The sequence below is a fragment of the Hyaena hyaena genome, unplaced genomic scaffold (genome assembly GCF_003009895.1).
Source record: "Hyaena hyaena isolate Hyena2069 unplaced genomic scaffold, ASM300989v1 scaffold_131, whole genome shotgun sequence".
Lineage (NCBI taxonomy): Eukaryota > Metazoa > Chordata > Mammalia > Carnivora > Hyaenidae > Hyaena > Hyaena hyaena.
Window position 1 is genome coordinate 788,653 of NW_024080761.1, and position 14,358 is coordinate 803,010.

At 42.5% G+C, this 14,358-nt stretch overlaps 1 protein-coding gene across 1 annotated transcript in view; it reads left to right on the plus strand.

Annotated features, from left to right (window-relative positions):
• LOC120235389 (signal-regulatory protein beta-1-like) overlaps positions 1-14,358 on the plus strand; it is a 49,932-nt gene that overhangs the window by 12,402 nt on the left and 23,172 nt on the right. The gene's annotated exons all lie outside the window — the stretch shown is intronic.

Genomic DNA, 14,358 nt, shown 5'->3' on the forward strand with positions numbered 1-14,358 from the left:
AGTCCACAGTTAGAGGAATGCTGATGGGTGCCCGCTGGCTCTTCTGGGGACAGCTCTCGCTATGACCCTCTAGGGGACAGACTGGAGGGGTGGGGGAGGGGATTGAGATCTATGGAGGAAGGCTGAGGAGGCAGAGTCCATGTCAGGGGCTGCCTGTCCTCTCATAACAGGTGTCCCAGTAGGAAAACAGCACCAAAAACAAAAATAGGAGACACATGGAGAACATTTCTGGAATGGTGAGCAGATAAAGAAATGTGAACATGAGTCCATAGCTCCTTCCTTCCTCCCCTGCTACCTGCCACCCTTAGTCTCTGCTGCCTCCTTCTTTCCATGAGGGGCCCAGCCTAAGACAAGGAACACCTAGAAGCTTTCACAACTCTGCCCCAAATGCCTGCTTCCCCAGAGACCCACCTGCCACAGTTCTTTCTGCTCCTTCTCACCGTCCTTGACATCCCCAGACCTGAGTCTTCATACCTGGGCCTGTGCAGGGGCCATGGGAATGTCTCTGGAGACATACACATGGATATCTTCCTAGAATGTGAGAAACAAGTCACATGTTCATGTACCAGGCTATCTCTCATCCATTTCCTGGGGACCTTGGTCATGAACCACACATTCAAGTCCATGCTCTCATGGGTTATTCCTGCCTACACCCAGACTCCCTAGCCTTGCTAAGGTGCTTCAATCCATCTTGTATACAAATAAATCCCATCCTGGTTTGAAGGGAAAAGCAAGGATTCTCATCCCATTTGCCGATCTGTCCTACTCCTCAAACCCAGAGAGAAGATTTCCTCCTCTCCCTGTGATGGGAACACTAACTCTACTGTCACCTTCATCCTTTTTGGCCCTCTGCTCATGTACATGTGCTGGAGATCCAGAAGTCAGGAACCTTCCTTGATTTCCTTCTTTATATCCTGTATTTATTTCTACTTCCATAATGTATGTCCAGTATCCAGACAGTGTTACAGATTCTACGCTTGAACAGGAAAAGACTGCTTTGTGGTGCTTGTCGACTTCTGTGCTGTCGATATATCTAATGTGGCCAATTTCAAGCTGCCAACAGTTATATAATGAGCTTGAAAAATTCCTGAAAAGCTCTCAAGTGCGAGTGCAGCTTCCTCCCTCAGCCAGTGAGCTCCACCCAGAACCTGCACTCTGCTCACTTCTGGGCTGCTCCCCAGTCCCAGCCAAGAATATCCCATCCTGGACCATTGCTTTGTCCCTAACAGGCTCTCCAGTGTCAGCCACAGTGATCCTAGGGAAGTAGAAGTCAAACCATATGCCTCCTCTGCTTCTTCCCCCTACAGATGTGCATACCTCAGTCTCTCCCTCTTTCAAGCTTTCCCCACATGTCACTCTATTAAAAACACCTTCCATTAACCACCCACATAAAATAGCAATTCCTGTCTCTCACTCTGTGTTCCCACAGCTCATACCTGAATTGAATTCTTTCCCTGGAAGTTAAGATCGGCCGACATGATAAATGGAGACAGTGCTCGTCTGCACAGTGGTGCAGGACGGAAACAATGACGATGCATCTGAAACCATGTGAAGTGATCAGAATAATCTGAGGGAAAAGTAACAACTTTTCTGTGAACTTTAGAATCTTAGTTCAACATATTGGATACCCTCCAACTGCCAGTTATGAACAGATACAGACATGAAAAGACAGTAATAGTATGATTCATTTGGTAAATGGTCATTTGAAGCATTAGAAAGGGTGAAAAGTGGGGTGGGGTGCTTGGGTGGCTCAGTCACTTAAGCGTCCACCTCCTGACTTGGGTTCAAATCATGATCTCACAGTTCATGGTTTCAAGCCCTTTGCTGGGCTCTGCCTGGAGAGCACAGATGCTGCTTGGGATTCCTCTCTCCCCCTCCCTCTGTTCCTCCCTGGTTTGCTCTCTGTCTCTTAAAGAAAATAAAAGAAATAACATTAAAAATTGTTTTAATTAAAAAAAGGAAACCTTGAGATGAGAAGTGGTTTATTTTTTTATAGACTCATCTAGAGATGTTGGCAGAGTGCTTGCCTTCTTGTAACTGCACAGTTTACAATAAAAGAAGTTCTCCATTATCTCCCTTGTTTCTCAATTGGGATCAGCTTCCAACATTATCACACTTCCAATGCTGTGAACAACATACTTGTGAATATTTCCTGGTGTCACTTCTTCTGGGACATTTTCACCCTCCTTACGCCACCTCCTCTGTCCCCACACCACCCTCAGGTACGTGGTGGGTTTGCCTTCACTCTGCTCCTCTGCTTGCATATCTAGACTCGGGAAACACTCTGGAAACCATATCCCTGGCAGCATTTCCATGAAAGTTGCCATTGCTTCATGAACGCTACTCACATTCAGTTCGAACTTCACCTCTAGCCTCATCTTTTCACAATTCACCTGCATACTTTCAGCTTGGTGCCAATTCATTTTCACCATTTTTTTTTTACTTTTATACAACGTCACCCGGGTTCATCACAGGGAGACCAGGAGACAACAAAACTACCCACTTGCTATTGTGGTAAAGAAACATCACAACCCCAATATCCTGACACCTTGATCTTAGACTTCCAGGATCCAGTACTTTAGGAATTGGTTCCTGTTGTGCAAGGCATCCAGTTTTGGGTGTTTTCTTACAGTAGCCCAAGCCAATACCAAATCTAATATATTATGAACTTTGCTTACTGATCATGAACCAATGTTGATTCATTATTTATAACAAATGTACCATACTACTGTAAGACATTAATAAGACGAGAAACTGGGTGCATCTCTATATTGGGACGCTGTATGATTGTCACAATTTTTTCTAAATGTAAAACTGTTTCACAAAATTAAATCTATTAAGAAAAAGTTTCAACATCTTGTGCTCAGCTGAATCTCTGCCTCTTGCACCCCCTTGGGAGAAAATGCAAGGTAATGAATGGTGGGAAGATTCTGTGTTATTCAGGTTTTATTTCATTTCACATTTGAGGTTCCTCCTCCTTCCTGTCCTCTGCCAGAGCTCACTCCAGAGCCAGGCACTCAGGGATCCCAGGAGCTGCTTCTCAGTCCCCATGATAGGCATCCCAAATATTTTCAATTATGAAAGCCCAGGTTAGTCCAAGGGTGAACAGAGAACTCTGATCCCCTGGGGGTAGTTTTCAGACCTCATATGGGGAGCAGTTAATCCTGTCCTGAACCCAGGGAACAGCTGGAAGGCGCTCTGCAGAGCATCGTGGATGCTGTGATGTACCAGGTCTCAGGAGGTGGCCCTCAGCTGTCACCCTCTTTGGGATGGCCTCAGCTGAGGAGAGTCACCATGCCCAAGGTCATGCCTGGTAACATCCTAGCTCCAGACCACATGGGAGATCATCTGAGGTTATCATTGAGACCTCACTGCAGCTCAACTTCTTCTAAACAATCTTGTTCCCTTCTTCTCCCTTCCACAGGTTTGATCCTAAAAGTACTTGCTGAAAATCACTTGCTTGTTAATATTCATCTCAACATCCATTTCCCAGGGAACCCAATGTGGAACAAGAGACTGTGGTCAGTACCAGATAAAAGAAGAGATCCTTTTGTCTCTAGGGGCCAAGCCAGTCATGGAAGAATGGATTGTTTACACTGCCACATACCATATACATATACTGAATACCACATTCCATATACCATATCCCACACAGCATATTCCACATTCCATATACCATATACCACATACCATATACCACATTGCATATTCCACATGCCACATGCCATATACCACATACCATATGCCACACACCATATACCCTATATCATATACCAAAAACTCTGAGTATATAAAAGCAATTAGAAACCACTAATTGTTTATGCAAGAAGAGGTATAATAAGATCTGTGTGGTAGAAGATGACTTTGGATAGAGGAGAAAGTAGAGCTTACACCAGGCTATTAGGAAGCAATAGTTTTCATCCAGGCAAATGATGGTGGTGGAGGTAGAAAAATGGAATCAATAGGTATTTAGGGGGTCAAATTAACCGGGCCTCTAGGGCGCAGGCAAGAGTGGACAAGTGTGGATGCAGAACAAGGGCCCCTTCTTGGTTGATCAGATGTATAGAGGATGTGCCACATACTGAACAGAGTAGAATGTCCAAGTGCAGACTATGAACTCAGTTTTGAATATTGGAACTATACAATGAAAATTTCAAAGTCAAGGGGTACCTGGGTGGCTCAGTCGGTTTGGTGGCCACCTTCGGCTGAGGTCTTGATCTCGCAGTTCATGGGTTCAAGCCTCGTGTCAGGTTTTGTGCTGACAGCCAGCTCAGAGCTTGCAGCCTGTTTCAGATTGTGTCTCCCTCTCTCTCTGCCCCTCCCCTGCTCACGCTGTCTCTCTCTCAGAAATAAATAAAACATTAAAAAATAAAATAATAAAAAAAAGAAATTTCAAAATTTCAAAGTCAAAGGATATACACGTCGTCACTAAGAAGTGGATTCAGGATTAGAATCTTGATTGCATCTGGTTACAAATCCAATGCTGTTGACCAGCAAGGCACTAAAACTCCCAGTTTCTGAAGAGTTTAGAGTATGATGGAAGGTGTGAAGTCCTGTAGAGGTGAAAAGACAGGAGGGATGCTGGAAGCTGGAGGAAAGATTCTGTTCCACCCTCAGCAGGGGCCATGGGGCTTCAGGATGGAATCCATCTTTCCAGAAGAATGTGATAGAATGGTGATATCACTGGGAGAGGAGAGTCTGTCATCTCCTCTAGGCAGTTTGGTCATGCTCTGCATTCTCCTCTTGCTCTCACACCCCTCCTGAACTCTACATCCTGTAGATCCCTAAGAAGAGGCAGGGCTCACAAGGAAACAATTACGAAATAGCCCTAGCAGTATGTGCATGACAGTGGACTCGTGGACATTAAGGGTCATCAGTTTTGTGTGGACTGAGAGTCTCTGGACACAGCCATTGTGCTTGAGGAGAGACCATTCCAGTGTGACACGGTCAGAGTCACATACTGATTCCATCACTTTCTGAGAGCATTCCTTGAGTTCCTCCACCTCCTTCTTCCAGAAGCTACTTCCCCCAATAAAACCAAGTGGAAAACACAGAGGTCAACCAAACAGACGATTCCATCCTCATCAGTGACGTGTCACCCAAGGACATGGGCAGCTATTCCTGTGTGAATTTAACATTAGGGCATCCTGAGGTGCCGTATGTGTCTGCTTCAAGCTCCTTATTTCTGTGAAAGGTGAGTATAGCCGGACAATGTCCATCACCTTGGTAAGTAAAACTAAATTTTTCAAAATTGGAAACGTACCGAATCATCACTACACACTGGATACCGTGCCCCTTCATCCACAAGCAACCCTGTAGGCTCGGATTCTACACACGGCCCTTCTGTCAGTCTGGGGCTTTGTGTTCAATATTGAATCAAGCCATGTGACAGACCATCTGATGACCCAAATATCAAAACCTGAACACAGAGTAAGAAAAACTGCAAATCAAAAGATACTCAATAGGATAAATGCAACTACTTGTGTGCACTGAACCATCCAAAAAGTTGTTAAACTGAGCCTACAAGTCTGTCTGGCATTTCTGAGGTTTAAGGACAAACCTGAACTCAAGAATATGCATTGTGTCTTTTTTGAACTACTTTCTCACTCCAAACATAAATTCCAGACACTGTGGCCCCATATAAGCCTCTGGATTTGGATGGAATCTCAACACGGAGAAAGTTCACCCCAAGTCTAATATCTCCTGAGACAAGACAAAGGGATCCACAGGCAGGCAGAACCTCTACCAGCCTGCACAATTCCACTCACTCATTTCTAACTGGAATGTCACTGGGGCCTGGTGACAGCTCCCTGAAGGGTCACCACAATGCAGTCAAGACTTCGTTCCCCACACAGGAATTCCATGAGTGGCTGTGGTCTACTACTCTGACTTCTGGGGAACCAGGAGACCAGCAGGAGTGTTCTTGTGAGTCATCTGCACCCAGGTCTCTTTTGGATTACTTGTCCTGGAGAAACTGAGTATCTCTCCCCCAGCATTTGATATTTCCATGGCCTGTCTGGGTATACTCTCAGCTCTGCTCTTCTCTTATTCTCTGAGGACAACCAGTGTTTCCTACTTGCCACTCTCTGCATTAATTTGATCAAATACAGTGTGATTAGGGTGTCCATCTATATTCTGGGAAGTTTTCCTCAGTAATGTTCTCTTCAATTCCAACCACATTCCATGCCATCCACTGGCCATGGAACACTTACATATTTCCTTGAAGCTGAAAAATGTGAGTACCAGTGGCTTACCTGCCGTTCTCCTGCATTTGGCTGTGGCATCTGTGTAGGGACAACAGTCAGATCTCCTGCAGTGTTACACTGTATCATATTGTGTCTTCATATGAATTCTACTGAAATACATAACATTTTACAATATTTATCTTGCAGTTTTTCCTATTTATGAACACATTCTACTGCACAGTTGAAAATCCAGTTGCAAAGAGTTTGAGAAGTTGTTAGATCATAATTTCAGAAGCCAGGAATCATAAATGCATATAGCCTTAAAGCTGGGGTGTCCGACTCGCATGACAGTAAAACAGGCTGTGTCTGTCATAATCCCAGCTTTGTGCCTTGTGACCCCAGGCAGATTACTGAAACTCTCCAAATCCTAGTTCCTTCCTATGTAAAATCTCAGTATCTTGAAGTAAAGAGATGTAGAGCCTGTGAATCTTAAAATCTTACAATTATCAATTCATAGAGTGAGTCAACTGACTTTAGGTTCTTAAATGGTATTTAATATTCATCTTTGCATCTTTCATGGCTGAAGTGGAAAAAAAGAAAGGCAAGATTTTGAGGCTTTCATCAATCCCATTCATTCTTCCATCTATGCATTCCTCCATCCAACCATGCACCAAGCATCCACTCACTCAATGCACACTGTCATTCAGCCATGCATTTACCTATGCAGGACTCTGTTAACAAGTACCTAAACCCTCCTCTGGGCAGCCCCTGGGCAGATGACCATCTTCAAGGAGCTCCCTGACTTCCACTGTGGACTTCCTGTAGTAATTGTCTGCTTTCTGTGGGCTGGGTCAGTTCCCACTACAGTGACAGTGTCCCAGTCTTCCTCCTTTGACTTGGTGGCTATTACCTGCCACGTGCAGAGATTCTATCCACACTTGAGCCAAACATACGACTCATCCATTTGTCTAGCTCTGTCAGACGTGTAAGTGCCACTTCTCCAGGGGTGATGTGGTTGCTTGCAAACTGTCAAAGAGCCAATAGAGAAATATAGTGGTATATCTTGGAAGTTTGTCACCTGGTTGTGATTCTTTTGGAGAATAAAACTATTATTCAATTTATCTCCGTGTATCTGTTAATCTAGTATATGGTCTAGGTAGAAGGAGTTCAGTACTGTTTTTGAGTAATAAATGATTCAATATTCTAATAACTATACTATATATGTATCTATCTATCTATATCTATAGTTTCACATATATAGTATATGTGAAAAGAATTTCTCCTCTATTCTATCACCCTTTATCATTTCTGGGATGGATGAACTGATAGGAGCCTGTATGTGTGTTAAATCCTTCAATATCAATTTCTAAATACTTGATACAATAAATGGCAAATATAAGCAAAAAAAAAAAAAAGAACACACACACACACACACACACACACAGAGAGAGAGAGAGAGAGAGAGAGAGAGAGAGAGAGAGGAATATCCTCAACCATCAAAATGAATGAAATCGTGTTATTTGCAATGTTGTGAATGATGCTAGGTGTATCCTGTCAAGCAAGAGAAAGCCAGAGAAAGACAAACGCCATATGATTTCACCCATATGCGGAATTAAGAAATAATAGAGATAAACATTATGGGAGGAAGGATAAAAGAAAGAGAGAGGGAATCAAACCATGAGAGACTCTTAATGATAAAGAACAAACACAAGGTTGATGAAGGAAGGTGGGCTACATGGGTTTAGGGTATTAAGGAAGGCACTTGTTATGATGAGCACAGGTGATTGAATGGAATTGATGAATCACTGAATTGTACCCCTGAAACCAATCTTGCACTGCATGTTAACTAATTAGAATTTAAGTAACACTTTGGAAAAAACCTCCTTTTTCCTTTCAATCTCAGGGATAAATGTGCAGCACAGGGAAATACAGTCAACACTACTGGAATAATATTATATGGTGACAGATAGTGACTATACGTACCACGATGAGTGTTGCATAATCCATAGAATTGTGAAATTTCTATGTTTTGTACCTAAAACTAATATAGCCCTATATGTCAACCCTAAAACGTAAATTTGTAAATACTTTAAAAATAAAATTTGCCCTGGCAGAATAAAAGAAAAGAATTGGACCCATACATAATACGTATTTGGTCAAGTGATTGTTGAAGAAGGTGCCAACGCAACTCAATGTGAAAAGGATAGTCTTTTCAACAAATGGTGTTGAAACAATTAGATCTTCATATGTAGAAAGAAGAAGGAGGAAGAAGAGGAAGAGGAGAAAGAGGAGAAAAGGAGGAGGAGGAAGAAGAGGAAACGAAGATAATCTTGAGTTTTTCCTTATAATATATACACAAAATTGAATATTGTGTAAAACATACTACCTTATAGTAGTTTCTGTATAATATACACAAAAATACTAAGAAGAAATTAATATGATAAATGGATCACAGACATAAATTTAAATGCTAAAACTCTAAAACTTCTAAAAGAAACTGTAGGGATGAACACTGGGTGTTATATGGAAACCAACTTGACAATAGACTATCTAAAAAAATAAAAATAAAAATAAAAGAAACTGTAGAAAAAAACAAAAGTGAACTTAATGGTCTTGGGTGAGCAGAGACATTTTAGATAAGACACAGGAAGCACAATCTATAAAAGAAAACATTGATTCATTTGACTTCTGTAATCTCTATACCAACTTGAGGCCTCAAGAGTGGGGAGGGCCAAAGGAGGGGGCAGAGGGCCCATGCAGAGAGGAAGCAGTATTTCTCCTGGGCTGCCCCACCCTCTCTGAAATGTAAGAAGAGGACCTCTCACCAAGTGAGGCCTTCTCTGCCTGACTTCTATTTCACAATCTAGAAGTAGATTCCTGTCTCACACCACGTCACACGTGATAGGTGCTTCCTCATAATCACGGAAGGGGCGGGCTTTCCTCTCTACAGAACAGAGGCCGGTTCTCCCAAGCACACACATTTGAACAGAGCAGGGTCCACAGGCCTCCACAATGTTGGGCCCTGCCTCTGGGCCCCACCCTCTTCGGTACCTGCTACTGGCTGTGCTGTTGGGACTCAGAGGTAAGCATTGCCTTGGGGTACAATCCGCTTTCCCTGCCCCCCTCAACCTTCCACTGTCTCTGGACATTAAGCGCCTCCAAGCAAGCACCGGTGTGCTGCGCAGGGCTGCCACAAAAGCCCAAGGACTCGGTGTCATCTGAGAGCATGAAATCAGGGACGTGAGCATTTCTTCTATGGATCCATCACCTGCAGCTGGTTACCAGTGGTATACAGACAGGGGATGCTTCAATCTGCCACAAGGACCAATTTGTTGGTATTAAATGATCTAATCCTCACAACACCCCTGCCTGATAGCTAGGACTGTACTACCCATCAGCAGATAGAGAAATTCAGGCAGAGAGAGTTAGTGGCCAAATGTCGGCTACTTACATCAATGCAGCTGCTGGGGTTCATGTCAGGCCACCCAGCTACACGGTTCCTTCTTTTAACCATGTTATGCTACTTGGCCTCTCAGTGGAGGCTAACCTCAGAAAATGCAGAGAGGGGAACAGAAGAAGAGGCATCACTTATCACACACTCTGAGGTCTCTAGAGTTCCGATTCTGCCATTCTCTCGAACTTTGGTTAATGACGTGTTGGATGTTTCCTATGTGCCAAAGTTTTTACTGAGCTTTTAATATGTATTATAATTTCATGTAATCCTCAGAATAATCTGTACACTAGCATGCTGGGCCACACTTTATATATACTTGGGTATGCACTTGTGTGTATGTGTGTGTATGTGTGTGTGTATACATGTATGAGTGGTCGTGAGGAAAGGTACACACAAAGGCATGTGCACACACATGGGATATTTGAAAATGTTTTCCTTATTGCTATCTTCACATCATGTCCACTCTACATGAAATGTACATTGAACACATGTTTGCCTAGCACTCAGCTAGACACTCTCTTTTTCTACTTCTCTAAACTTACTTCTCACCTTCCACCAAGCTCCTATGGCAGGTAAACTTCTTTCTGGGTAAAATTATTAGAACCTTGTGTATTACACCTTGGTGATCCTCTACCCAGCTGGATCAGAGTGCAGAGGGAAGAAGGGGATACATGACATAGAGATACTACCTACAATATCTGCAACTGTAATTATATCCTGATTCCAATCATCTAGTGTTGGCTGATGCCTCCAGGCCTCTGGAAATCTCATGAGTAATAGCTTTCCAATCTTCTGAGGACCCACTCTGTGCCCCACACACTTGGACATGCATGCATCTGTCATGTCCTTGATCTTTGTATCAGAGGCAGGCATTTTTATACCTTTAGCTTACAGATTTTAAAAAGGAGGCACAGAAAAGTCTAATGTCACTCAATGGTGAATAGCAGGGTCCTGATTTGAACTCAGGCATTCTGATTCTAGATCTCATGGGTCTAACCATTCATCTTCTCAAACCCAGGGCCCCACATCCATCCCTTGAGGTTTCTGCAGATCTGCCAATGGATGTAGGAAAGGGAGGGTGTGGTGAAGAGCATTTGTGGTCTGCTTCTCTTGGGCTCTTCTGCTTCCTGGGTATATGCAAATCATTGTTTCCCCAAGATATCTACTTGGGAAACTCAGATTCTCATAATTTCCTGAGAAATGCTCCACTGAAAATAGACTGCAAGGTCCTGAAAGGGTCATCCTATGCAATTCATACATTACATAAATACTTCCCAGATAATTACTGAGTGCCAGAAACTGTCAGCTGTGCTTAAGGAGTACTGGTTATTAAAAGAGAGAAAGTAGTGGCCCCTGTGGAACTTACATGGTAGTGGACAAAAGGACTGGAAACAATAGATATACCAATTCAGCAAATACCACATAAACCAGAGAGTGATGAGTGTTAGAAAAAACATGATAGTACAGCTGGCTAAAAGAATGGGAGACTCTTTAGGGTGGGAAAATTTTAAAGGGGCAGCCTGTGTGGGCATCACTGAGAAGGGAGATTTGTGCAAGATTACAAGAGGGTGGGGGTGTGGGCCATGTGATTTCTGGAAGAAAAGCCTTCCTGAACAGCATGGGGACAGGATGTGCACAAGTGCTGAGAGTAGAATCCTCTTGTTCTGTTTGAGGAATAGGGCTTTTACTCTGAGTGAAATGGTTGCCATTTCAAGGTTTGAAGACAGAAGTGACATAATGAGAATGACTTTTAACTTATTCTGGTATCTGATTGAGATTAGACTACCACAAGGCATAGATAGAAGCAACTAGAGCATTCAGGTGGTCCCTGTGTTCATGCAAACAAGCACATATGACTTTCACCAGGACTGGGACCAGCAGAGGAAGGGGAAAGAAGTCAGTTGTGGGTGTCTATGAAGGGGTATCAACAGGATCTCCTGATGCATAGGATGTGGGGTGGAAAGTGAGGCTCCCAAGGGCTTGGACCTGAGCCTCTGGGAGAATAAAGGTGCCTCAGCTGAGATGCATAAGAATGTATTGGAAACGGAGGAGTTCAGTTTGGGATGTGTTAACTGTGAGAGGTTTACTTCTATCTCCAAAAATTGTCGAGTGGCTGATTGGACATAGAAATCCAGAATTCAGGGCCAAGGCCTGGGCCAATGATGGAACTATGAGGACTATAGATACACAGATGGCACAGCTAACGCCTTTCCCTGGCTCCTTTTGACCCTCTATTTCCTCTTACCTCCACCCTTTCTGTTCGCTCCATTTCATCACCAAAAATACATTCCTATTTCTTCCCATTTTTCTTAGCAATTCATCTTCCTGACCCCAACTTTCTTCTCCAGACATACAAATCAAACCACCTGAGTTTCCTGGCACACCCAACACTTGCCTGTAATAGTATGTGCCCTCCTTAGGAGGCATGTTTGGCTGCAAATTGTGGTAAGTGCATGGTTTTACCAGCTCACACTCTTTAGAGTGAACCACAAATGTTCTCTCTGAGTATCTAAGAAATGGAAAAAACACTAGATACATGTGGAGTCCAGGAGTCCTCTCCTCTGATTTATATCTCTGCTTCATTTTCAGGACACTTCAAAGAAGGAAATATTTTGTATTTCTCTATGTCTCGAGAGACTGGCTAGTCACTTAGGCAGTGAAATCCACTTGCAGTTAAATGATTGCCCCCACAATGACTGTGTCCCTTCAGTGTATAACTCAATGTCCAGACATAGGCAATCTCCCACAATTCTTTTCAAAACATAAACAATTTTGCAGACAACTATTTCCTTTGTTCAGGTGTTCCCATGGTTTGATCTGCCTCTTCAAAGACAGGTTTCTCAAATCTACCAGCCCCTGGAACCATTCACTTTCTTTGTCCTCGAGCCAGTTAGTCCAATACAAAGGCTCTACATGGCGTGATCACCTTCTTTAAGGCCATATTTTGTACTGTGCTAAACTACACATAACATAAAATCTACAGTGTCACCAGTTTTAAGGGTACAAGCCACTGGCATCAAGTACAATCCCAAAGTTAGGAAGTCAGCACCACTGTGAATTTCAGGAACATTTTCAACAACCGAAGCAGACAGTCTGCACCCATTATACAATTCTCCATCCTTCTTCTCCCACAGACACACATAACCTCTCTTCTACTTTTTTGTATCTATCAGTCTGTCTCTTGTAGGTACTTCGTGTGAGTGGAATCATATGTCTGTCCTTTTGTATTTGGCATATTACACTTACAATGATATTTTTGGTTCATCCATTGTGTAGTACATATCAGACTACCACTGTTTATTAAAGCTGAATACAAGTCCATTGACTGTATCCACATCAACTTTTTTTATCCACCCATCTATGGATAGATATGAATTATCTGCTACCTTTTTGTTATCATGAATAATACTGTTATGAACATGGATACACAGATGTCTGAGGACATACCTGTAATTTGCGGGGCATTTACCTAATAGTAGACTATTCTGATCATGTGGTAAATTCTATATTTAAATTTTAATAAAAACATCACTGTTTCCACAGTGACTACACCATTCTATATTCCTACCAACGATGCACAATGGTTTCAATTTCTCTACAGCTTACCTGATCCTTTTTTCCTGATTTTTAAATTTTCTTGTATGTATTTTGGTTTTGCTTTATTTTATTTTTGGTACAAGCCATTCTCAGGGAAAGTGGTATCCAACTGTGGTTTGGATTTTCCTTTCTCTAAGGACTAGTATTGTTCAACATCTTTTCATGTGCTTACCACTTGAATATCTTCTTGGGAGAAATGTCAATTCTAGTTCTAGTTCCTTTTTTTAAAATGGGACATTCAGGAGTGCCTGTGTGGCTCAGTCAGTTAAGCGCCGGACTTTGGTTCAGGTCATGATCTCACAGTTTGTGGGTTCGATCCCTGCATCAGGCTCTGTGCTGACAGCTAGCTCAGAGCCTGGAGCTTGCTTAGGATTCTATGTCTCCCTCTCTCTCTGATCATACCCTGCTCATGCTCTCTATCTCTATCTCTCTCTCAGAAATAAATAAAACATTTAAAAAAATTTTAAGTAAAATGGGCCATTCATTATTTTGTTGTTGAATTGTAGGAGTTCTTTATATATACTGATTATTAATCCTTTCTGAGACATATGCTTTGTAAATATTTCCTCCCATAATTTTAGTTCTCTTTCACTTTGGATATTGTCGTCTGCTGCCTATTTGTTTTTTTAAGTTTAATTATTTATTTTAAGAGAGAGAGCACAGAAGCAAGGGAGGGACAGACAGACAGAGAGTGAAGGACAATGCAAAGCAGGTTCTGTGCCACCAGTGCAGAGCCCAATGTGGGGCTCAAATCCATGAACTATGAGATTATTACCTGAGACAGAATCAGACACATAATGGACTGAGCCATCCAGGGACACCCTTCAACGAAAATTTTTAATTTTCATGATGTCCAAATCAGATATTTTTTATTTTGTTTTGTTTGCTTTGGGTTTCTAATACAACAAGTCATTGCCAAATCCAATATCATGAATTTTACCTATAGTTTTCTTCTCTGAATTTTGTAGATTCAGCTCTCACATTTAGGTCCCTTCTTCCAATTTGAGCTCGTGTTTCTATATGGAGTAAGGTGAGGGTTCAACTCCCTTGTTTGCATGTAGATATCCAAGTTTCCCAGCATCTCATGTTGAAAAGATTACTCTTTCCCCCATTGAATGGTCT